General features: G+C 42.8%; 1 protein-coding gene across 3 annotated transcripts in view; it reads right to left on the bottom strand.

Annotated features, from left to right (window-relative positions):
• The window catches only part of LOC114042904 (NADPH--cytochrome P450 reductase), an 80,863-nt gene that overhangs the window by 50,295 nt on the left and 7,048 nt on the right, over positions 1–23,520 (bottom strand). Inside the window, exon 1 of one of the 3 annotated variants that reach the window (XM_027861681.1) lies at positions 12,747–12,849. The exons of 1 other annotated variant lie outside the window; for it this stretch is intronic. The gene's annotated coding sequence lies outside the window, so the exon portion shown is untranslated. Of the gene's footprint in view, positions 1–2,288; positions 2,355–12,746; positions 12,850–23,520 lie in introns of those variants that run through there. One more of the 3 variants, XM_027861683.1, reaches the window with a different exon arrangement.

The following is a 23,520-nucleotide window of genomic DNA, read 5'->3' on the forward strand; positions in this document are numbered from 1 at the left end:
AAAGGCAGAAAAAATCAGCAAAGCCAGTCAACACATCAAAAAAATCTGATTGTTATGTGGTGTTCATTTTGGGGTTTCCATAGTTATTGTCATTAGGTATACTGTTTTCTTGGCTTGCTTACTTCACTTTGCATCAGTTCGAATAAGTCTTTCAATGCTTCTCTTCATTCACCATGTTCATCATTTCTTGTGGCACAGTAAAAAAAAAAAAAGTCCATTAAGTTAATGTAGTGTGGTTTATTTAATCATTCCCCGATTGATGGGCACAGACTTTGCTGACAGTTCTTTACTGCCACACAAAGAGCTGCTACAAATATTGTGGGGTACATGAGGCCTTCCTTTTGGCCTCTGGATCCTGGGGTCTTTCTGAAGATGAGGGAAGGACTGGAACTGTTTTCATTCATCATCTTCCCTCACAACCAGCATGTGGTCTTGGCGGCTGCCTTCCTTTTTCTGTGTCAGATGAAACAAAAGTCACGTGCTTCTCATTGCAACTACTAAGAATGTGACCTAGTTCATCCTGTCTGTTTTTCAGAGAAAAGATCAGTGGGCAGGAGGTGCTTAAAGGTAAGATTTAAGGAAAGATTCCCTAATGCATAGAGGCTTTGTGACATTGTCTACAGTAACCCATATATGTCCCTGTGTATTTACAGTGATACCTACATCCATGTCACTACTGACATGTGAGCAAAAAGAAACAAGGGATATGAAAATCTCTTGCCTAAAATCCTCACTATCAGTGCTCAGGCCTATAATCTACACTCACACATTTTTTGACTTCTAGCTCTTTGGCTAGAGGTCATCTCAATGAGCCACTCACTTCCTTCTTGCTCAATCAACTACAACCTCATTAGGGTGGGTAGAGGCTGCATTTTCAAAGCTCCCTCATTAAATATCCTGCCACACACTCTAGCTCAACCTCTCTTTATTCATTTTGTTTGTACCTCACCTATATTCCTCCTGTATCATTCCTCTTCCCTTCATCTCCCACCCCTACTCCTCTCAGAGAGCCATCCCTTATAAACAAGAGAAAAAAGAAAGAGGAATGTAATTTTGGAGTTGCCATTTAATGTCAGTAAAAGGAAAAGTAATTCCCTTTACAACTCCACATTTTCTTCAGCAATGTTAACTATTAAACACAGGTGTTCAGCCACTAAGTATTGTCTGTTCCTCTAGTTTAAAATCCTCTATGCCTCAAAGTAACTTTTAAAGAAACTAGAAAGGGCTGAGAGACAAAGATGGGGAAAACCACTTCTGGTTAGGTACAAGTTAGTTCTCATCTAAGTCCCTCTAATCAGCAGATGCAATCATAAATTAAAGAACTTCAGCATTCAGAGTATCAGACAGGCTGGAATGACTCACTACTGAGCCCGAGCCCCACTCCCTACCAGTATCCTCACCAGTTCTGCACGAAGGAACACAAATGTCGCTATTATTTCATCATCAGTTTTCCTGTTGTACTTACCTGTTTACTCCATGTTGCTCTAAAAATCTTTATAGCTAAATTTAAAAACATAAAGGTTCAGGCATTTAGGTTTTTAAATCATCCGGAGAAGCCAAAATGCAATTCAGCATATCAGAGAATCTAAGAACTAGAAGGTACTGTAGAAATCACCTGGTCCAAGCAAAGGACCAGTGAAGCCAAGCCAGCTGTGACCTTGGCCAAGAACCCACTTCAGCAGACCCAAAGTCCTTTCCAGTTCTAAGAGTTGAGAATTTTGATTCCCAATGCAGTGCTCTTTAGACTAACTAATTATCTCTTACGGCACATCCAGTGAAAACCTCAAACCAGGGGAGTCTAGGTAGCACAGTGGATAGAGCTCCAGCCTTGCAGTCAGGAGGACCTGAGTTCAAATTCAGCCTCAGACACTTGATATTTACTAGCTGTGTGACCCTGGGCAAGTCACTTAACCCCGAATGATTCATCGAGGGGAAAAAAAAAAAAAAGAAAACCTCAAACCTCGCCTCAGAGGTCTATACCAGGCAGGAACAAGTCTATCCAAAATGACCAAGGCAGCAAAACAGTTCTTGGGCAGCTTCTTTCTATTAAACCCTTGGGCCTCAGGGGCTGCCTCGGTTGGAGAGGCAGCAAGGTAGGTACCTCAGAAAACCTGCTGGACTTGGAACCAGGAAAGACAAAAATTCCAAGTAAGCCTCTGACTACCTGCCTCAGTTAATCTCCTTGAGTTTGAATTATGACCTGTGTAAAATGAGGATTATACCTGAAATACATACTGCAGGGTTGTCCTGAAGATCCAAAGATAAAATGCAAAGAACACTCTACCAACCTGAAAGAGTTAGGTGAATTTCAGCTTTGTTGTCAAACTGACTTCAAGATCAGGTGTCCTTAACCTGGGATCTGTGAATAGATTTCAGGGGGTTCATGAACTTGGATGTTGGAAAATTCCATCTTTATTTTCACTAGCCTCTAAATGAAACTTAGCACTTCTTTCAATCATGAATATAGTCAACAAACCATTATTCTGAAAAGGGGTCTATAGTTTTCATCAGACAACCAAAGTGGCCCATGAGCCAAAGGTGAAGAAGGCCTGGTCTTAGAAGCTCACATCTTTCCTCCCTGTGGATCAGCCTCCCTGGGCATTCACACTAATTTCCTGGCATTTCCCTAAGGAAAGCCCTAAGTTCATTAAGAACATGCCCCTGAAATCATTTCCTCCTCCATGTTTGATCTCTTCTTACCCACTGTCTCCATGCCTGCCACCCACGAACATGCCCAAGTTTCCATCATACTCAAGAAATTTTTACTGATAAACAGAAATATGCACAGTATGGTTTTACATATCCCTATAAATCTATGTCAAATGGTGGCCTTCTCTAGCAAGGGGTGGGGAGGGAGGGAGACAGTTCAGAACTTAAAATGTAACAAGAAAATTAAAACAAAACAAAACAAAACAAAACTATGTCAACATGCAGCCTGCAGGGATCCTTATGTGGCCCTCATTTCTGAGTGTGATACCACTGATGTAGAGCAACCCATTAAGAAACTATGCCTACTCTAACATATCTAACAAATGGTCATGCAGCCTCTGCCTCCCAAGCAGCTGAGTCCACTGTGAGCCAGTTCTCCTTGGTACGAAGTTTCCCTGATATCTGGCCTAAATTTGCCTCTTTGAAACTTACATTCATTGTCCTAGTTCTGCTCTCTGGTGCCAAATGTTACAAGTGTAATCTCTCTTCCACAGGACAGACTCCAATATGTCATGGCTTCCTTGAGACTTTTTCCCAGGTTAAAATGCCACTCAGTCAAAAAGTTTTTATTAAGCCCCTACTACATGGCAGTCATTTCGTTCTTTAACTGATCTGAATGTGTCAGGAACTCAAGGCCCATCACCATCCTGGTTGCCTTTCTCTGGAATCCTGCAAATCCCCTCAGCCTTTGTTCTAGACCTTTTTCCTTTCATAGTCAAACTTCTAAAGGGTTGTCTATGGTTATATACACTTACTGCCCACCGGTTACCAGTTCTGGCTTCTACCCTACTACTGGAATCAAATTACTCTCTATAAAGTTCCAAATGGTCTCTTAACTGCTAAACTCATTGGCCTTTCCTCAGTTTTGACTCTCTTTGGTATCACCTTTTGATACTAACCACCCCCTTTTCTTTTTCCTTGGCTTTGATGACACTTTCTTGATTCTTCTACTTTGTGACGACTCCTTTTCAATATAGTTCATCTAACTCCCATCCACTAAACCTGGGCATCCTCCAAGGCTCAGTCCTGGCTAGCCCAAAGTTGACAATGCAGGACTAGATATCAGAAGACAGAACATAAAGATTTTGGATGTCAGCAGCATGCAGATGATTATTGAACTCATGGAAACTGATGGTGATCACCAAGGGAGAGAATGCTTATACTTTCCACAATCTCACTTCCAGTCAAACTGACTTGTTCATCTTCCAGGACATCCCTTCTCCTGCCTCGGTACCATCTTCCACAAGTGAAATGAACCCCTCCTACAAACTAAGAATCCCTGGCTCCTTCTGAAGTTCAGGTGTTACCTCCTCTAAGAAGAATTTCCTGATTCCCACCCAAGACTTCATAATCTCCAGAAATTCATCACTCCACAACATGACAGCAACTCTGAAACTCTCACTTCCTCAGCATTCTCTGTCCCTGGGGCCTCTCCCTGCAGAAGGTAGGCAGTGACTGACTGATTGGAGAGGGTGGATATTGGAGAGCTCTTTCCAGATCCTCTACCATTTGAGGAAGGCACCTAGAGAATTCACCTCATTTGCCACCTAGCTATTTTCCTGGACTTCATGAGCTCCAGAAACTCATCCTTCTGCAAGATGAAATCAACTCTGAAACTCCCTCCCTCAGCTTATTTCCCCTGCAGCAGGCCTTCATAAGGCACCCCCCCCCTTTTCAGCTTTGTATGTGTTTTCTTCACCCATTGAATTGTGAGCCTCTTGAGGGCAGGGCTTGTCTTACCCCTTCTCTTTGTATCCCCAGCATTTAGCACAGTATCTGGAACACAGTAGGTGCTTACTAAATGTCGATTAACTCTGACTCTGTGAGCACTAGCTCTTGAAATTACTTTGTATTGCTTTGTAAATTCTTTATATTTACTTATACTTGTATCCCCCTAAGAGAATATAAGTTCCTTGAGGGGAGCACCTGTTTGGTTTGTCTTGTATTTAATCCAGTGTTTTCCACATTGCAGACCTTAAATATTTGCTGCATTGAACCAAAACTTTCCTATTCCTATTTTCCATTCTCTCAGGGTTCTAAATTCTGTTCAACGACAGTGGTCAATAATGGGTTATTAACCAAATAAACCAATATGTATTAATATGTTAGTTTAACCAGGTAAGATGCATGCAAAGGAAAATTCTATAGGGAGGAAGGGCTAGCCGTGGCGGGGGGGGGGGCATAGCAGGAAATTACTCTGGTGTAAAAAAACAAAAGATAGTCATAGAATCTTTATAAAATAACAAAATGCATGCCTCCTCAAATTTGCCTTCAACAAGTCAATCCCCATTTGGTTGAATTTAGAGCACTTGGCTGAGTACGGTCTGGGGATACAGATAAGACACAGTCCCTGCCTTCCACGGATTTAAAAACTAGTTGTAAGATAACACATTCAAGCACGAAACAGAGAATACAACAGTAAATGGGTTATCTAAGTCTGATACCATGTAGGTACGATGAGTTCTGGGAAGGGATGAATCAATGTGTTCTGGGAGTCATGAAATGCTGTATTGAGATTAGTAATATGGATGGTGTTCCATGCCTAGAAAACAGTGTGGCGCTGGGAATGGGTATGGCCTCTGCATCTCGGTCAAGGGAGCAGTGAGTGACTAGTGGGGAAGGTCTGTATTTGGGCGTAGTAGCAGTGGGTGTCAGCTTCTATTTTAAAGTCAGGCACCGCCCTAGTTCACTGCTGAGAGGCAACCTCCCTCCCTAGTGACTGGGATTCCGAGCCTACCTAGCCCAAGCCCAGGGAGGTGGCCCAATGTGACAGAACTAGTTCATTCTGGAGCTAGAACTGGAACCTGGGGCTTAAAATCTGGGAACACAGGAACCTGGGATTTAGGGCTCTTTTCACTACTCCAAACTGCTTCAGTAAGTCTTATTTCGGAAGAACAACTAAACAGATAATGAATAAATAAATAAAATGAGGTAGAATTTTAGTTAAGATAGCTATCATAGGTTCTAGGGGAAGAGACACTGAAGGAAACGTAATCATCGGAAGCCACACACACCCACACATGTGGGGACACAGATCCAAACCTTCTCAACCAGGGCCAAAGTGGTCCATGTACTCCCCCACATCCTCACAGGAAATCTGTCCTAAGTGCTAAAGGTGTTCCTCCAGATCCCTGACAATGCACACAGAACCACACAGGCTATTGTCCCCAGGGGACTCTCACTCTCATTGCATGGCCAGCCTCCCTTTTCTTAACCTCCTGATAAATAAGAGTCAACAATCGTATAGGGAATTTGTGGAATAACCTTAACATCATCCTCTATTTCTCACTCTCCCTTACCTCCCATAGCCAATTGTTGGCTCTCAATAAGTGCTTTCCCAACTAAGTTATTTCTTAACAAAAACCCTATGAAATAGGCATTCAGACTTGCTAAAGGCCACAGGATTAATAAGGGGAAAAGCTGGACCTCAACTCAAGTCTTTTAGGTCCCATGGTGTTCCCACAATGCCACACCACTTCTCTAGCAACAAAGCGCCCCGGGCAACAGTGTTGGTGGCAGGAAGAGAACACAGGGGGCAGGCAAGAGAGGAACTGGAAAGCTAAGAATCAACTCTGTGACTGAATAATGAAGGATGAGTGAGCCAAAGGAATGCCAAGGTTACAAGCCTTTGTGATGCAAAGAAAGAATGGTGGTGCCCCAGAGAACTGTAAGTTGTTAGGGGAGATATCCTGGGTGGAATGAACTTGGAACACCTCTCAAATCAAATCACAGACACAACTGGTTGCCACTTCCCTGGTTAGGAGCTACCTGGTCAGGTACACCCCAAAGACACCAATTTAAAGGACCATGGCTCCAAAAAGCACCAAGCTTCTTAAGGCAGTGCTCCACAAATCCTGGGTCCCAGATTACCATGAGACCTGCCAATTCCATCACGGTTACTTTGGGCAGAACAGGGACTAGGGATAGGTAAGACAGGCAGATTTTGCTTCTGCCAGAAACTTTTCTTCATGACATGTAGCTATTTATTTAGTGAAAATTCAAACTGGATTGTAAGAGTAAAGACTCAAACTCTCTGAGGGAGAGTAACAGTGGGTACAATGCTGAAATCTCAGACCTTTCAGAAGGGCACTTTGTTCCTCTTCACTTACATCTGGGCTTTGTTCTAATTTAAAAGGAGTCTCACTCAGTGGGGCCCCAGGCTTAGAATTCTGAGACTTTTAGACCTGCCAGCTCCACTTAGTGGCCTCTGCTACCTGGAAGAACTCAAAGGGAGGGGAAAGAGAGGCAGGGAGAAGGCCTACTCAGGACCAGGATTTCAGCTGAGACCCTATATATGGCCCTGGAAGCACCCTGGCCAGAGGTACTCAACTGACTCTTTTAATCTTTTTCAAGGAACCTTCTGAAAGACTCCTGATTCACTGTTAGTGGAATTATGAACTGATATAACCATTTTGTAGAGCAATCCGGAATTATGCCCAAAGAGTTATTAAACTGCCTATATCCTTTGACCCAGCAACACCACTACTAAATCTGTTTCCCAAGATGATTATGGAAAAAGGAAAAGAAACTGTATTTTCAAAAATATTTACAGCAGCTCTCTTTGTGGTGGCAAAGAACTGGAAATTGAGGGGATGTCCATCAATTGGGGAAAGACTGAACAGGTTGTGGCATATGATTGTGATAGAATATTACTGTGCTATAAAAAATGATGAGCTTAATGATCTTAGAAAAACATGGATAGACTTGCACAAAATAAAGAAAAGCAAAATGAGCAGAACCAAGAGAATACTGTATACAGTAACAACAATATTGTTTTAAGAACACCTTTGAATGAATAAGTCACTTTGACTTTATAAATTATATTACCCAAATTATACATTATATATTTAAATTATATATTAAAATAAATATTTTAAAATTATATATTATATAAATTATAAATAAACTATGTATATAGGTTATATATAAATTATATAAACATATATTTTATATATATAAATTGTGTAAATACCCAAATTAAATAAGGACAAATTTTAAAAGTTCATCTAAAAATTCACAGTACAATAAAATCAATGCTATCTGTATCCAGAGAAAACACTAGTAAATAGAAGAATGTATAGAATGGTTTTACATATGTATGTAATTTTATGTATACACACATACATATATTTGTGCCTAATGGTAGCCAAGGGGGGGGAGAAGAAAAGGGAGGGAAGAAAAAAAGGGAAAAAAAAAAAGAAAGTTACACAATAACTTTATTATATATTTAAAAGGAATAGCAAATTGGGCATAATAGATTTGCAGTTTCATGTACAATCACCTTTTTTTTCTATTCTACTATGTTATGGAAATGCTTGCTTTATTTCTTAAGTTCAGAATAAAATAAATAAAATTCTTAAAAAAGAATCTCCTGGAAATCCTACTAAGAGGGCCTGGATGGCCCTATGTAGGGGCTCAGTCTGAGGAGGAGAATCAATAGACTCCTCCCTCCCCCACCTCTTTCCTTCAAAGCTGAAAAATTCATCTTGCTCCCAATTCAAGAGCTGCCTCCTCAGAGCAAACATACCAAGCATTGCTCTAAAGAAAACCTCTAACACTGCATGCCCTCAAGATTCCCACCCACCTGACTTATGTGCTAACCTGAATCTCATCTACCCTGAAAAAAAAGACTAGTCCTAAATCAGCTCTTCTCTTGTTGAGTGTACCAAACCAGTAACACCCACTCAAAGTGCTTCAACTGCCTCAGCGTAGATCCTCAACCCTTACTGAACTGCAGATTTTGAGCAGGCTGATAAAGACAAGGTCACTGGGCAGTTCATGTAACAGCGAACATAGTGTGTGTACACAATGCACCTATGAAATGCATCTTAACACTTGCGGCCCTCAAAGCTAATAAGAAATGTCAAGATCTCAGAGCCCAGTCTTGTCACTTTGTAGGTAAGGACCCTCTAGAGAGAGAAATCTCTGTACAGATCTGATTTACGTAACTCAAGTAGCTTTTGGGCAAGCCCAATCCAGAGTTTCATATCTTGGAGTTGTTTTAGAGCCACTTTTATCAACCATTAGGTTTAGCAGTTCCATGAGAGGTTATGTTCTGGAAACAGAGCAAAGCTGGTTGACTGGGAACACACTCTACTCACTGATTAATAAATGGAAGAGCTAAGAACAAGAAGACACAGAATGATGAAATAAGCGCCCGGCCCACTGGCTGCCTTGGTATCCTTGCAACATCAAGGGATCAGACCCCTGGGCAGAGGGCCTGGACGCCCTGGAGCTGCCATAGGAGCAAAGCACGGGATGCATTTCAGTTTGCATCACTGAGATGACAGCATCATCTATTATTTATACCTCTTCACTTAAAAGGAAAATTTTAAATGATTTTTGTTTTACACTTCTCTTGCAATGTGTTCAAATAAAACATCCTGCTGGAGGCATGCAAAGGAAGCAATGAATGCTATCTGAAGGGCAGAGGACCATCCCTAATAAATAGGGGCTTCTATGTACCAGAAATTTGACTGCACTTCCCCAAAAAGCAAAGTATGCCCTGTAGAACCGGAAAATGCTTCTCTACCTGTCTTTACCTGGCCACAAGTTACTCTGAAATAAAAATGCAAGCACCACTAATTCTCTTTAGCCACTGGCCTAGAAAATGTGCCAGGGTAACTATAACAGTGAATTTGAAAATAAGTTTCTTCCCTAATCCATTTCATTCCCTCATCTTAAATGAAAATAAGACTTGAAATAATTAAAATATCCAATTAAATATGTCTGGATTTGCCATGTAGTTTGGATTTTGCCATAATTTCTTATGATTCTCTAACAATCTAGCTCAGCAGTCTCTCTGGGACCCTTGCCTGAGGTCAAAATTACTTTCATACTACTACTGAGATGTTTTAATTTCTAATCTGGTAACTACTGATAGACATAATCCACATAAATGAAAGCTATCTGGAGAGTCCTCAATATTTTTTTTTTTTGGTGAGGCAATTGGGGTTAAGTGACTTGCCTAGAGTCATACAGCTAGTTAGTGTTAACGTGTCTGAGGCTGGATTTGAACTTGGGTCCTCCTGACTCCAGGGCTGGTGCTGTATCCACTGCTCCACCTAGCCGCCCCTAAGTCCTCAATATTTTTTAAGAATGTAAGGGGTACTGAGACTGAAAAATTTGAAAACCATTGGTGGTCTAGTTCAATCCCCTTCATTTTACAGATAAGGAAATGAATGCCCAGAGAGATAAACCAGTGCCCAAGGTCACACAGCTAAGTGAGATCAAAGCCCAGAGAAATCGGGTTTCCTAACTCCCATTCTTGCCATTATACCACAGGCCACTCTGCTTCCAATTCCTCACGTGGCCCAAAATGGAAAGACAATGGAAAGGACTCTTTAGGAAGAAAGAAGATTCCCAGTACAATAAAATCAATTGTCAGGGGAAAAAAAGTAGTCTATAATGTGCTTAGTAAATTGAAATGTTCACAGATTAAGATCTGGTGAAGTTAATATCAAAAGTAGTCAGTTCCACAAGTAGGGAAAGGACCTTACTTATCTCTGTATCTACCTTCGGAATATCTAGCAAAATATTTACTGTACAAGTAATTTAATGGTTCATGAATGGACAAATAACCTACAATTTAGATAGGCCTGGAGAGGCATCATGGAGTAGAGCAGGGGTAGACAAAAGATGGTCCTGGGCCAGAGTGGCCAGGATGAGATTTTGGTTGGCTGAGGAGCTAAGAACCGTTTGTCACCTGGTCAGATTTGGCCCTAGTTTGTACTAGTCTGCCAGTATTTGGTGTAGCGGATGATGGAGTGGTAGACCCAGGACTGAGGGACTCCCGAATTTAAATACTGCTTCTGCTACTTTGTAGCACTGTGACCACAGACAAGGCATTTCATAACTTTCCTGGAATGCTGACTGATTGGTAATTCCTTCACAGCATTGTCGTGAGCTTACTGTGAAATTGGGTACATCAAGTACTTTGTAAACTTGAAATTAGGACTGGATACCAATTATAAGTTTAATAAAGAACTCAAAATGCATGTCTACCAAATCTCACAATTTTCCCATAATGACTCTCTGGATAACTCTCTATTATTTTCACCTTCTATACAAATTTATTTAGCTTCAACCTTATTTCTTTTAATTCCTAATTTTTTTTTTCAAGCAGTAAACATGGGAAATGTGGAAGTTATATGAATTTGTTCCTAATGCTTCAACAGGACAATTACAATTCAGATCAAACACCCCATGAGCCTATCAATCAACCTATTTGAAAAGCTAATATGCCATGTGTAGCTTTGGGGGAGGATTTGTCTTTTTGGTTGGTTTTGAAGGCAATCAGGGTTAAGTGATTTGCCCAGGGTCACACTGCTAGTAAGTGTCTGAGACCACATTTTAACTCAGGTCCTTCTGACTCCAGGACCTGTGCCCTATCCACTGTAGCACTTAGCTGCCCCTGTCTTTTTGTTTTTTATTAAAGGTAAAAAGATTACCTTTTAATTTTTATTAAATTTTATAAATTTTTCTTATTTTTTTAATTTCCCCCTTTTTCTCAAGCTGACTTCTCCAGTAACTCCCAAGTTCAAGTGCCAAATATTTAAGTAGGTAGTCCCACTCTGAATCATTAATGACCTAAAGACTTCTTTCCAAGAAAAGGAACATCCAGTTTCCTTTGCCACCTATTCCTCATGAACTTGGACTGTACTCAAAGAATCACACAACCATGAAAAAAAAAAAGTACAGAATGTCATACCTAGAAAATACTAGGAATCACTTAGCCCAACCCTCTCATTTGACAGAGGGAGGAAAGTGAGGTCCAGAAAGATTAATAAATAAACTCACATGTGTGTTAACACTTGATTCCAAAGGCTTTCCAAATGACATCATCTGACAGCTGTATATTGCTTTCCAGTTTACAAAACACTTTCACCTACTCATTCATACAACAGGTCATCCCCATTTTCAAGTTCGGTGACTAAGCTTAGGAACACAAGTGGCAGAACCAGAATCTGGTCTTGCCTGTCTCCAACCCACCCTTCACAAGGTTGCTAAATCGATATTCTCGACCCACAGTTCTGACTTCGGGACTCTCTTTCTCAGGAAACGTCTGTGGCTCTCTGCCGCCTCTTCAATACGGTCTGACCTGTCTTTCCAGGCTATCAGTCTTCCCACTAGTGCACTGTCTCTCCCTCAAACTCCCTGGACCACATTCATCTCCGTGCATATGCACGAACAGGATTGTTGTCCAACTCTCACTAAACTAGACCAAAATTTAAAACCGACACATCACAGCTACAGGTGTTCAAGGACAAAAATACCATCCTGAAGTCACTCACATGTGACTTGGATGTGACACAAGCATGTGCCAAGAAACTTACAAAGGCTGGAACCAAGTTCAAGGCTAAATTCTCCCCCCACACCCCCAGCTCTGCCTACAGTCTAAGGACAGCCAGGCGAAGAAGAGACGTTCCGGCTTCACCGGAGTCCGAGCTGTCCAGATCCTCGGACGCTCCAGAGGGAAACTGAGTCTCAGGTAACACAAGCAGCCCAACTCAGAACCAGAACCAGAACCTGGATCATGGAATCTTAGCGTTTGAAGCCGGATATCCTCAGAGGCCATTTAGTCCAACTGCTTCATTTACAGATGGGGAAACTGAGGCCCACAGGGGCTGATTTGGGGCTGGAAGGGCCCTTGGAAGCCACCTGGTCCAAATCTCTCATTTTACCAGAATGGGGAACTGAGGCCCAAGGAGGAGAAGCGATTTGCCCAAAGGCGCCAGGAGTGGGAAGCAGGGGGTCCTCGGGCTCCTGCTTCAGCCCCGGGGATAGGCGCTGCCCCTGCCAGGCCTCAGTTTCCCCGTTGGGGCCTCAGGCCTCCCCGAGCCCTCCCCGCCCCGAGCGTCCGAGGCTGCCGAGGCTCCGGAGGAGCAAGGCCGGCTCGGCCTCCCCGGCCCCTGGGGCCTTGCGGCTGCCGAGGCGGCAGCCTCTTTTTCCTCTGGCACCCCATCCGGGGCTCGGGCCCCGGCCCCGGCCCCGGCCCCGGCCCCGGCCCCGGCTCCCGCCCGCCTACCCGCACTCACCGGCGGCAGCAGAGACAGCTCTCCCTCCGTCTCTCCGCGGGCCCAGCCCAGGATCAGCTCCTCTGGGGCGCTACCAGTCGCGGGGGTCGTCGGGGCCGGGGTGACGCGGCAGCCCCTCGCTCCCTGCCGTCTCAAAGGGCGGAGCCCCCTCTCACGCGACGAGCTTGGTTCGGTCCGACTCCGCCCACGCTCCGCGCGTCCAAGTAGTCAGCTGGACCGGGCGGGGGCGGGGGAAGCACGTGGGGGCGGATCGGAGGCGGAGGTAAAGTGCAGGCCTCGGGAAGGGAGGCGGGGCCAAAGGACACGCGCGGAAGGAAGGCGGGGCTAAGGCTCACAGAGGTGAGGAGAGAGGGGGGGAGGAGGATCGGGTGTCCGAGAACAGTGCCTGCCAGTGCAGTCTGTTTTGAAGTCAGTCAACAAACATAAAGTACGCACTGAATCCCAGGCACTATGCTAAACGCTGAGAATACAAAGAGAGGTAAAAGACAATCCCTGCCCTCAGGCTCAACAAATGTGAGACATACAAACAATCAATAAATATTTCAATCAATCATATTTATGAAACATTTGCTATATGCCAGACATGGTGTTGAACACTGGGGATACAAAAAGACGCAAAGAGAGGGCGGAGCCAAGATGGCAGAGGGAAAGCAATGACTGTCTTGAGCTCTCCCCCCAAACCCCTCCAAATACCTAAAAAAATGGCTCTAAACAAATTCTAAAGTGTCAGAACCCACAAAAAGACAGAGAGAAACAAATTTCGAGTCCAAGACAGCCTGGATGGCTGATCAGAAAGGTATATCGCGCCGGGCAGGAAGAGGAGCACAGCTCAGCTTGGGCACGCAGGCCACAGCAACCCTGGAGCAGGCCTCAGAGGACTGAATCTCTGGCAGCTCTGGCGGTTTCCAGACTTCTCAACCCAGGAACATCAAAGACAACATGGAACGTCAGTGGGAAAAGTCTGTGACTGAGGTGACAGAGGAGCTAGGTCTCGCCCCCCCCACCCCCAGGGCCGCTACTGCCTCCTGAGCTTCCAGCCCACAGACTGAGGGGGAATCGCGTGGCTGATCAGAGAGAGATTGTAAGGATCTCTTTGCCAGTGCTGAGGCAGGAATCTCTTGCTTTGCCCATGCTTGGATCTGGGTCACAGTTCTGAGGAGTGGTCCTGGGGTGAGGAGGAACATTGGTGTGGTGAAGCTTGTTGTGACGGTAGAGAGGAAACACCTCGCCCCTTATCGTAGCACCTTGGAAGAACTGAAAATTTACAGGTCCCTAGAAGTATCTCTGAAAACAGCTGTACAAACCCCCAAAGCTTGGGACAGTACATTCTCCACATTGGAAGCAGACTTCTACCTTAACAAAGAGTTTAAAACTCAAGTAGTTGGCTGGAATCATGAGTAAGCAGCGCAAAAAGAGTCAAACTATATTATCTTACTTTGGTGACAAAGAAGATCAAAACATACAACCAGAAGAAGACAACAAAGCCAAAGTTCCTACATCCAAAGCCTCCAAGAAGAATATGAATCAGTCCCAGGCCTTGGAAGAGCTCAAAAGGGATTTTGAGAAGCAAGTAAGAGAAGTAGAGGAAAAACTGAGAGTGATGCAAGAAAATCATGAAAAACAAGTCAACAGCTTGCTAAAGGAGACCCCAAAAAAATACTGAAGAAAATAACACATTAAAAAATAGCCTAACCCAAATGGCAAAAGAGGTCCAAAATGTCAATGAGGAGAAGAATGCCCTAAAAAGCAAAATTGGACAAATGGAAAAGGAAGTCCAAAAGATTACTGAAGAAAGTGCTTCCTTAAAAATTAGAAGAGAGCAATTGGAAGCTAGTGACTTTATGAGAAATCAAGACACTGTAAAACAAATCCAAAAGAATGAAAAATTAGAAAACAATGTGAAATATCTCATTGGAAAAACAACTGACCTGGAAAATAGATCCAGGAGAGAGAATTTAGAAATTATTGGACTATCTGAAAGCCATGATCAAAAAAAGAGCCTAGACATCATCTTTCAAAAAATTATCAAGGAAAACTACCCTGATATTTTAGAGGGCAAAACAGAAATTGAAAGAATCCACCAATCTCCTCCTGAAAGAGATCCCCAAAGGAAATCTCCTAGGAATATTGTAGTCAAATTCCAGAGTTCCCAGGTCAAGGAGAAAATATTACAAGCAGCCAGAAAGAAACAATTCAAGTATTGTGGAAACACAATCAGGATAACACAAGATTTAGCAGCTTCTACATTAAGGGACCTCAGGGCATGGAATATAATATTCCAAAGGGCAAAGGAGATAGGATTACAACCAAGAATCACCTACCCAGTAAAACTGAGCATAATCCTTCAGGAGAAAAAAGTAGTCATTAAGTGAAATAGAGGACTTTCAAGCATTCTTGATGAAAAGACCAGAGCTGAATAGAAAATTTGATTTTCAAATATAAGACTCGAGAGGAACATGAAGAGGTAAACAGGAAAGAGAAATCATAAGAGATTTATTAAGGTTGAACTGTTTACATTCCTGTATGGAAAGATGATATTTGTAACTCATGAGACCTTTGTCAGTATTAGGGTAGTTGGAGGGGAAAAAATTATATGTACGTATATGGATAGATAGGTAGATAGATAGATAGATAGATAGATAGATAGATAGATAGAGGGCACAGAGTGAGTTGAAGATGAAGGGGTCATATCTGGAGAATAAAATTAAGGGGTGAGAGAGGAATATACTAGGAGAAGGAGAAAGGGAGAGGTAGAACAGGGTAAATTATCCCACAAAAAAACAAAACAAAACAAAATAAAACAAAATGCTCTTACAATGGAGGGGAAATGGGGGAAGGTGAGAGGGAATGAGTGAATCTTATTCTCATAGGATTTGACTTAAGGAGGGAATAACATACATACTCAATTGGTTGTGGAACTCTGTCTTACCCTATAGGAAAATAGGGGGGAAAGGGGACAAGAGAGTAGGGGAATGATAGAGAGGAGGGCAGATTGGGAAAGGGAGTAATCAGAAGCAAATACTTCTGAGGCGGGTCAGGGTCAAAAGAAAGAATAGAATAAATGGGTGGGCAGGATAGGAATTTTTTTTAAAAAAATAATAAAAATTAACCAATCCATCAAACTAAAAAAAAAAAAAATAAGACACAAAGAACAGTCCCTGCCCTCAAGGAGCTTACAGTCTGATGCATTGTACAACTACATACAAACAGGGTGTATGCAGGGGTAGTCTCAGAGTAAAGACATTGATATGGAAGAGAACCAGGAATGGCTTCTTAACAGCAGGTGGGATTTTAGCTGGGACTTGAAGGAAGCTAAGGAGATGGAGATGAGGAGGAAGAGCATTCCAGGCATGGGGGACAGCCAGAGAAAATATCTGGAATCTGGGGATGGAGTGTCCAGCCCTGAGGCTGGATCCAGGTAAGTGGGGAGGCGCTCAGGATCAATCAATTAAACAAGTGCTTATTTATGTGTTTGTTTGTGTAACATCTAGGAACTGTGAATAAAATTTTAAAAAGTGAAATTTCCTGCTTTCTAGAAGCTGATATTCTAGCTCCCCCCCCCTCCAACTTTTTAGATTTGGTGGTGATGCACCTCCCAACACACACTCCCCAGAAGGGGGAAAGGATGTACTGAGGCTGGACCCAGATTCTCATTATCAAATGTTTGTAAAAGGCTCTTGTAGATTTTTACACCCCCATAAAAATGTCTTCAACTTGTGTTACAGCTACTAACACTGTCTAACAATAACTGCTCACCATTAGTGTAGCAGCCTCATTCTGGATTCCAAAGGGTACATTCCTAACCCTTAGAAGTCAGTAGTGAAAGTTTTATACTTTCTCCTTTTACCTGGGGGGAAAGTAGGACCCAGAGAGGACTAGGAATTAATCATGATGGGAGACAGAGGGACTCAGTAGAAAGTCCTGGATTTGGAGTCAGACCATGAGGGGTTTAAGCCCTAAAATTTATGAGCAGTGTGAGCTTGGGCAAGTCATTTAATCTCTGACCTTTAGGATCCTCATGTGTAAAATGAGAATAATATTTCTACTCCCTAACTCATGAGGTGACTGTAATTTGGTTAGGGATGGGGACTGAACTTCTCATTTCCCTGACATAAGGATCAGGAAACTCCACAAAAGACATCTCCCAGGTAATTTACAGGCTTAAGAAACTTGCCTAGAGCACAGAGATAAAGTGCTGGCCCTCCATGAGCTTACATTCTATTGGGGAAATAAACATGTCTATATATACATATGAGCAGAAGAGGTCATTTGGGAATAAGGCACTAGCTGCTGGGGGTGGGAGAGGGGGCTGAGAGGGAGCTTGGAATCAGGAAAGGCTTCAAGTGAAGGTGGCACCTTAAGGAAACTAGGGATTCTCTGAAATGAAGAACTAGATGTAAGAAAACAGAGCATACCAGGCATGGGGAAAAGAGTAAGGAGGCGAGTTAAGCTGGCCAGAGAACATGGAGGAGAATCGTGGGTTATGAAGGCCATTTGGGGCCAGGCTATGAATGCCAAACCAAGGAGTCGATATTTGATCCTAGCTCAAGGGTTCCTAACCTTTCGGGGGTCATGGACCCCTTGGGCAGCCTCCAGAAGGCTATGGACCCCTTCTCAGAATCACCTTTTCAAGTGCATGAAATAAAATACATTAACATAAAATACATAGGTTACAACCAATTAAATTGAAATACAGTCATCAAAAACTTTTTTTTAAAATTCATGAACCCCAGGTTAAGAGCTGTAGTCCTAGAGATATTAGGGAGCCACTGGAGTTTATTGAATAGAAGAGTGACATGAATGAATGAGCAAATGAATGAATGAATGAGCAAATGAATGCAAAACATTTATTCAGTGTTTAGTTATGTATCAGGCACTGTGCTAAGTGCCTGGGATGAAAGAGAGAGGGAGAGAAAGAGAAAGAGAGAGAGAGCACAAGACAGTTCCCAGCCCTCAAGGAGTTCACATAAGAGACAATAAGAAGAGACAATAAGCAAAATCTGTGCAAACAAGTTGTATACAGGCTGTAAAGGAAATAATTAAAAGCGAGAAGGCACTAGAATTCAGAGGGGTTAGGGAAGTCTTCCTGTGGAAGATGGGATTTTAGCTGGGATTTGAAGGAAGCCAGAAGGTGAAGATGAGGATAGAACGCATTCAGGCATGGAGAAAATGCCCAGAGATGGAGTGTCTTGTTGGTAGAACAGCAAGGAAGTCAGTGTCACTGGATCAAAGAGTACATGGTCTAGGTTACGAAGGCTCTGAATGCCAAACATAGCATTTTGTATTTGATCCCGGAGGTGATAGGGATTCACTGGAGTTTACTGAATTAGGAAGCGATGTGGTCATACTCAAGCTTTACAAAAATCATTTTGGGGACTGAATGGAGGACAGACAGGAGTGGGGAGAGACTCAAGTCAGGCAGACCCACCAGCAGCCATTGCAATAGTCCTGCGGTGAGGTGATGAGGGCTGCACCAGGGTGGGGGGCAGGATCAGAGGAAAGATGGTGCAAAGGTGAAATCTACCGAGAGATATTGCAGGGGTGACATTGGCAGACTTTGACAACCAATTGGATGGGGGCTGGGTAAGAGGAAGTAAGGAATTAGGATACGGAGGAATTTATTTTATTCTATGTATTTAAAAACATTATTTTGAGCAACTTCACCAGTGTGCCAGAGGGGGCATCACATAACAAAGGTTAACCCCTGCCCTAGGAGGTGATACTAGTGTTGAGCCTTAGAAGAAGCTAAGAATTCTAAGAGGTAATGCATTCCGACTAAAAGGGATTACTAGTATAAATATGGAGAGGAGTGAGATGACATGCCAAATTCTGTGAATCACAAATAAACCAGTTTGGCACACAAAAAGAGAAGTAATGTGCAATAATGCTAATGATAAGATGGACCCAAACTGTGAAGGGTTTTAAGTGCTGTGTGGAGGAATTATATTTCACCTTGAAACAATAGACGGTCACTGAAAAACCCTGAGCAGGTGAGTGACGTAGTCAGAGTTGTGTTTCGGCAAGATTATTGTCACAGCTATAAAAATGAATTGGGGAAGAAGGGACTGGAAGTAGGAAGAATACTAATAATCCAGGCAAAAGGTATTAAGGACCTGAACTAGAACAGTGATTATAGGAGTGGAGAGAAGGGGATGGATGTGAGAAAAATTGTGAAGGAAGGGCCAGGACATGACTGTTGATTGGGGTGGGGGAGAGGAAAGGGAGGGTCAAGGATGAGCCAAGGTCACTAACATGGGGGCAGAAAGATCCTGGTGCTTTCAACACATATTATGCTCCTGTACACATTCCTTCACCTCTGTCCATACTACCTTCTCACTTCTCTCCTATTCCCACCCAGATGCCTTCCTTTCCCCCTGTCCAAATGCTATTCATCCTTCAAGGCACAGCTTTAGCCTGCCTTCTCCATGAAGCCTGACCCAGTACTTCCAACACTGACCTTTCCTTGATTGGCACATGCCAATGTTTAATGCTCCCCCCACCCCCACCATAGAATCATAGATATAGAGCTAGAAACAACCTTAAAATTTACAAACCAAAATATCCTTCCTTGGTTACCATTCCCTATAGGTGTTGTCTCCCACTATAAGAATGTAAATCCCTTGATGCAGAGACTATCTCACTCTTGGATCTGTAATCTCAGTGTTTAGTAAAGTGCTGGGCACACAAAAAGAACTTAATAAGTACTTTTTCCTCCATCCAATAGAATTTAAGCTCCCTGAGGACAGGAGTGGTTTCCTTTTTGCCTTTGTATTCTCAGCACCCAGGACAGTTCCTGGCACAAACCAGGGGCTTAACAAATGATTATTGATTGATGGATTGTAAATTCATATTAACCTTCAACTGCCTTTTGCTGTTCTATGAAGCAGTCTTCTAATATCCCCCTCTATATATTTGTATGAGAAATTACTTTTTGGGGGGGGGCCTAGGCAATGTGGTTAAGTGACTTGCCTATGGTCACACAGCTAGCAAGTGTCAAATGTCTGAGGCTGGATTTGAACTCAGGTCCTCCTAACTCTAGGGCCGGTACTCTATCCACTGTGCCACTTAGCTGCCCCTTGTATGATAAATTAACATTGCCTCCAGGTACCATATTGCCCCAAGGAGATCAAGTGTTTGCTAGTTGAAGCAGTTTCCCAGTTGGTTTGGCCTCCTTGCTGTGGTAACGTTTTTGGATGTGCTAAACTTCTCCAGAAAATGGAGGTGATCAGAGGTAATGTCTTTACTCTCGTCCATTTCCCATTTTTAGTAGCCAGCAGCTCCCTTAAATGTGTAACAGCTGGAATCACATGCAATTGTCTTCTCATCCTTATCCTTTCTCCTCAATTGGGTGTTACTTTGTAACAGAAAGTAACTGCCCAGGGCTGAGATAGGATTTAAATTTTTAAAAAATTATTTCCTTGGTCATTCATAGCCCAAAAAAATCACCCGCTAAGCAGCCAACTTTCTCTTAATGAGCCTCTCAGATACTAGCCTTTCCAGTTTAGCAGTCTGCCACCAGGAGGCATCAAAGGAGAACTTTTGTAACGAGTTGTCTAATGAGGCACGTCACCAAAGTCTTGCCTTATTCTTTAGACTTCTGGAGTGGTATAATGGAAGGACCCTAAGCTTTAGAGTCAGAGGACCTGGGTTCAAATCCTACCTTTGATACTTATTATGTATGCGACCTTAGGCAACTCCCTTCTCTTTTGGCCTGAGCTTGCTCACCTGTAAAATGGAGGTACTAGATGAGATGGTCTCTGAAGTGCCTTCTGGCTTAGAATAGGGAGGGAGGAGAAAGCATTTATCATATGCCAGGCACAGGGATAAGCTCTGGGGAAACAATCTAAAAACCAAGGTAGTCCAATCCTTGACCTCAAGCAGCTCACATTCTAATAGGGGAAGATAATATACCTGGGGAAGAGTAACTGGAGTAGGATGTTTGGTCCAGGAACAAATGCTGTGTGAGCTTATTTCTCTCACCTACGTTGCCTACCTCAATTGTAGATGCTTTAGAGACGTGTGTATGAATGAATGAATATTTTGAAATACCCGAAGGCATATAACTAATTAGTTGCTGAGCTAGAACTAGAATCCAAGTTTCCTTAGTTACCTGCTGGTAAAAGATAAAAAGACCAGTCCTGCTGGGGAGGTACAATTCTCCTACCCTAAATTCAACCCCCATCATCCTCCCCAACCTCAATCAGAATCCCTAGATTAAAATCTCTTTGGAATGGTATCAGAGGCACTTTAAATTCTTGTTTGATACCAGGCCAAATTCCCAACAGCCCTCCTATGATTGTTGCACTGGCCTGAGAGTCAAGTATGTCCCTGGGGACAGAAAAAAATATGGATTCAAGGCTCACAGCCCCTGTCCTAAAGCTGACAATTAACCAAAGAGGAGAGAGAAAGAGAAAGATATGATCCTTATGTCTGCGGGAAGGGATGCAGACTGCAGATAATCAGACAAGATTGTTTTATTTTATGTGTTTGTTTCCCTTTCGCCTTGCACCTCGCACCAGTGTGGGTGTCTGGCACAGATCAGGTAATGAAATTCAGTTGAACTAACTTTGAACCTAAGTGATTCCATCTTGGTTCTAAATCATTCTAGGACTGCTGCAGTTGGCTCAGAAAGTGTAACATCACAATGTGTGTAAAGGAAAACTCCTGCTGTTGATCATTTTCCAAAAGATACTTTTTTTCCCCCCTGCAGTTAACTGTTGGTACCATATTTCACTTCTATCCTGTTTGTGTCTCTGTTTCCTTAGCAGCAGGTACCTTGTTCAGTCATTTCTGTCATGTTGAACTATGAGTGACCCTATTTGGGGTTTTCTTGGCAGAGATACTGAAGTGGTTTGGCATTTCCTTCTCTAGCTCATTTTATAAATGAGGAAACTGAGGCAAACAGGATGAAGCAATTTGTCCAGAGTCACATGGCTAGTAAGTGTCTGAGGCCAGATTTGAACTCCTGACTCCAGGCCTGGCGCTCTATCCACTGCACCACCTAGCTGCCCTGTACCTATCTCTACCATATATCAATTATATCTTTTTAAAAAATGTATTTTTTTATTTTTGCATGTGTTCATAATATGCCCCCCTTCATCAACAACAACAAATGAAAACTGAAACTCTGATTAACATTCTCAGTCCTACAAAACAAATTCCCATGTTGACCATACCTGAACATGTACATCTCTCTCTACATTTTAAGTCCATGCCCTCTCTGGCAGGAAGTCAACGGCATATTTCATCTTCAGCCTTCTGGTCTCAGGGTCTATCATTGTATTGATCAGAGTTCTAAAGTCTTTCAGAATTGTTTTTCTTTTACCATCCTCATGTGTAAAATGAAGATAAGAATAGTCCCCACCTCCCAAGGCTAGTGTGAGAATGAAATGCGGTAATATGGAAAGAAAGTACTCTGTAAACCTGAAAGCGCAATCTGGATGCTTCTTATGCCAATGGTGCGGATGCCTCTTCACCCTGCCTGAGTTTATAGAAGTCATTTACAGCTTTTTAAAGCAGCTATTTCTTAACTGTGAGCCTCAGGTTTTTAGCATTCCTCTAGCTTGTTAGTGTAGCCAATCAGATTACAGGAAGCATTTCCTCTAATCTTGTGCCTTTCCTGTATAAGAGTTCTTACCCTGGGGTCCCTGAATTTGGTGTAAAACTTTTTGATAGTTTTAGCTGTATTTTGTTTTATTTAACTAGGCAATGGGGTTAAGTGACTTGCCCACGGTCACACAGCTAGTGAGTGTTATGTGTCTGAGGCTGGATTTGAACTCAGGTCCTCCTGACTCCAGGGCTGGTGCTCTATCCACTGCGCCACCTAGCTGCCTCCTGATAGCTATATTTCAAAACTGTTGATTTTCTTTGTAATACTATGGTTTTGTTGTATGCTTTTCAAAATCTAATTCTGAGAAGGGGGTCTATAGTTTTCCTTTTGCTGCCAAAAGGGTCCAGGATGTAAAAAAAAAAAAAAAAGAAAAGAAAAAAAGTGAGCCCCTGGAAGAACAAAAACCTAATAGTAAAATCTAATAGCACCTCCTCCCAAGGTTGTTGGGAGGGCCTGGTGCACTACTACAGAAGTAGGTGCTACATAACTATTTTTGTTGTTACTTGCACTATACTCAGATGCATTGATCTGTGTGCATCTCCTGTGCTTTCTAAGTTAAAAGGTTGTTGACTAGCATCTGTGTCTACGAATTTTTCTTCTAAGTACTACAGCAGTGCTTAATAAATGCTTGTTTGTTTGCTTACAACTAGCTCATCAATACAGAAGCTAGCAAAACAGGCACGGGGCGGGGGAAAGGGCTGCTCAGGCACTGGCCTGGAGGCTGAGTTAATCTACTGAGGCTGTCTGGCTTTGAAGCTGAGGGAGGGAGGGGTGCGGAATGGATGGGCCGGGGGAAGGCAGGTCTTCCTGACCTGCGGCCCAGTTGGGCAATGTGGAAGAACAACTCCGTGTACCAGAGGGGAACTAGGGATACAGAGGTGGTGTGTGACACAGAGTGTAATCTGGAGAAAAAGCAAATAGGATAGGACAGAAGGGCCCCAACATTTGAAGTCTCAGCACCTAGGACATTCCAGGCTGTGGGCCCCAGAGACATTACATAACTTCCCCTGGAGCACAAAGTTAGGGAGAGTTTGTTAAGCCTTTCTTCTCCAAAAGGACAATCTATGCAGGCACCTGTCCGACCCCACCCTCCTGAAAATGAACAAAAGTCAGCCTTTGTAAAGATAATCACCCCTTTCACTAGTTCTTTTCCCCTCCTATTTT

Source organism: Vombatus ursinus, unplaced genomic scaffold (genome assembly GCF_900497805.2).
Source record: "Vombatus ursinus unplaced genomic scaffold, bare-nosed wombat genome assembly UNPS02014768.1, whole genome shotgun sequence".
NCBI lineage: Eukaryota > Metazoa > Chordata > Mammalia > Diprotodontia > Vombatidae > Vombatus > Vombatus ursinus.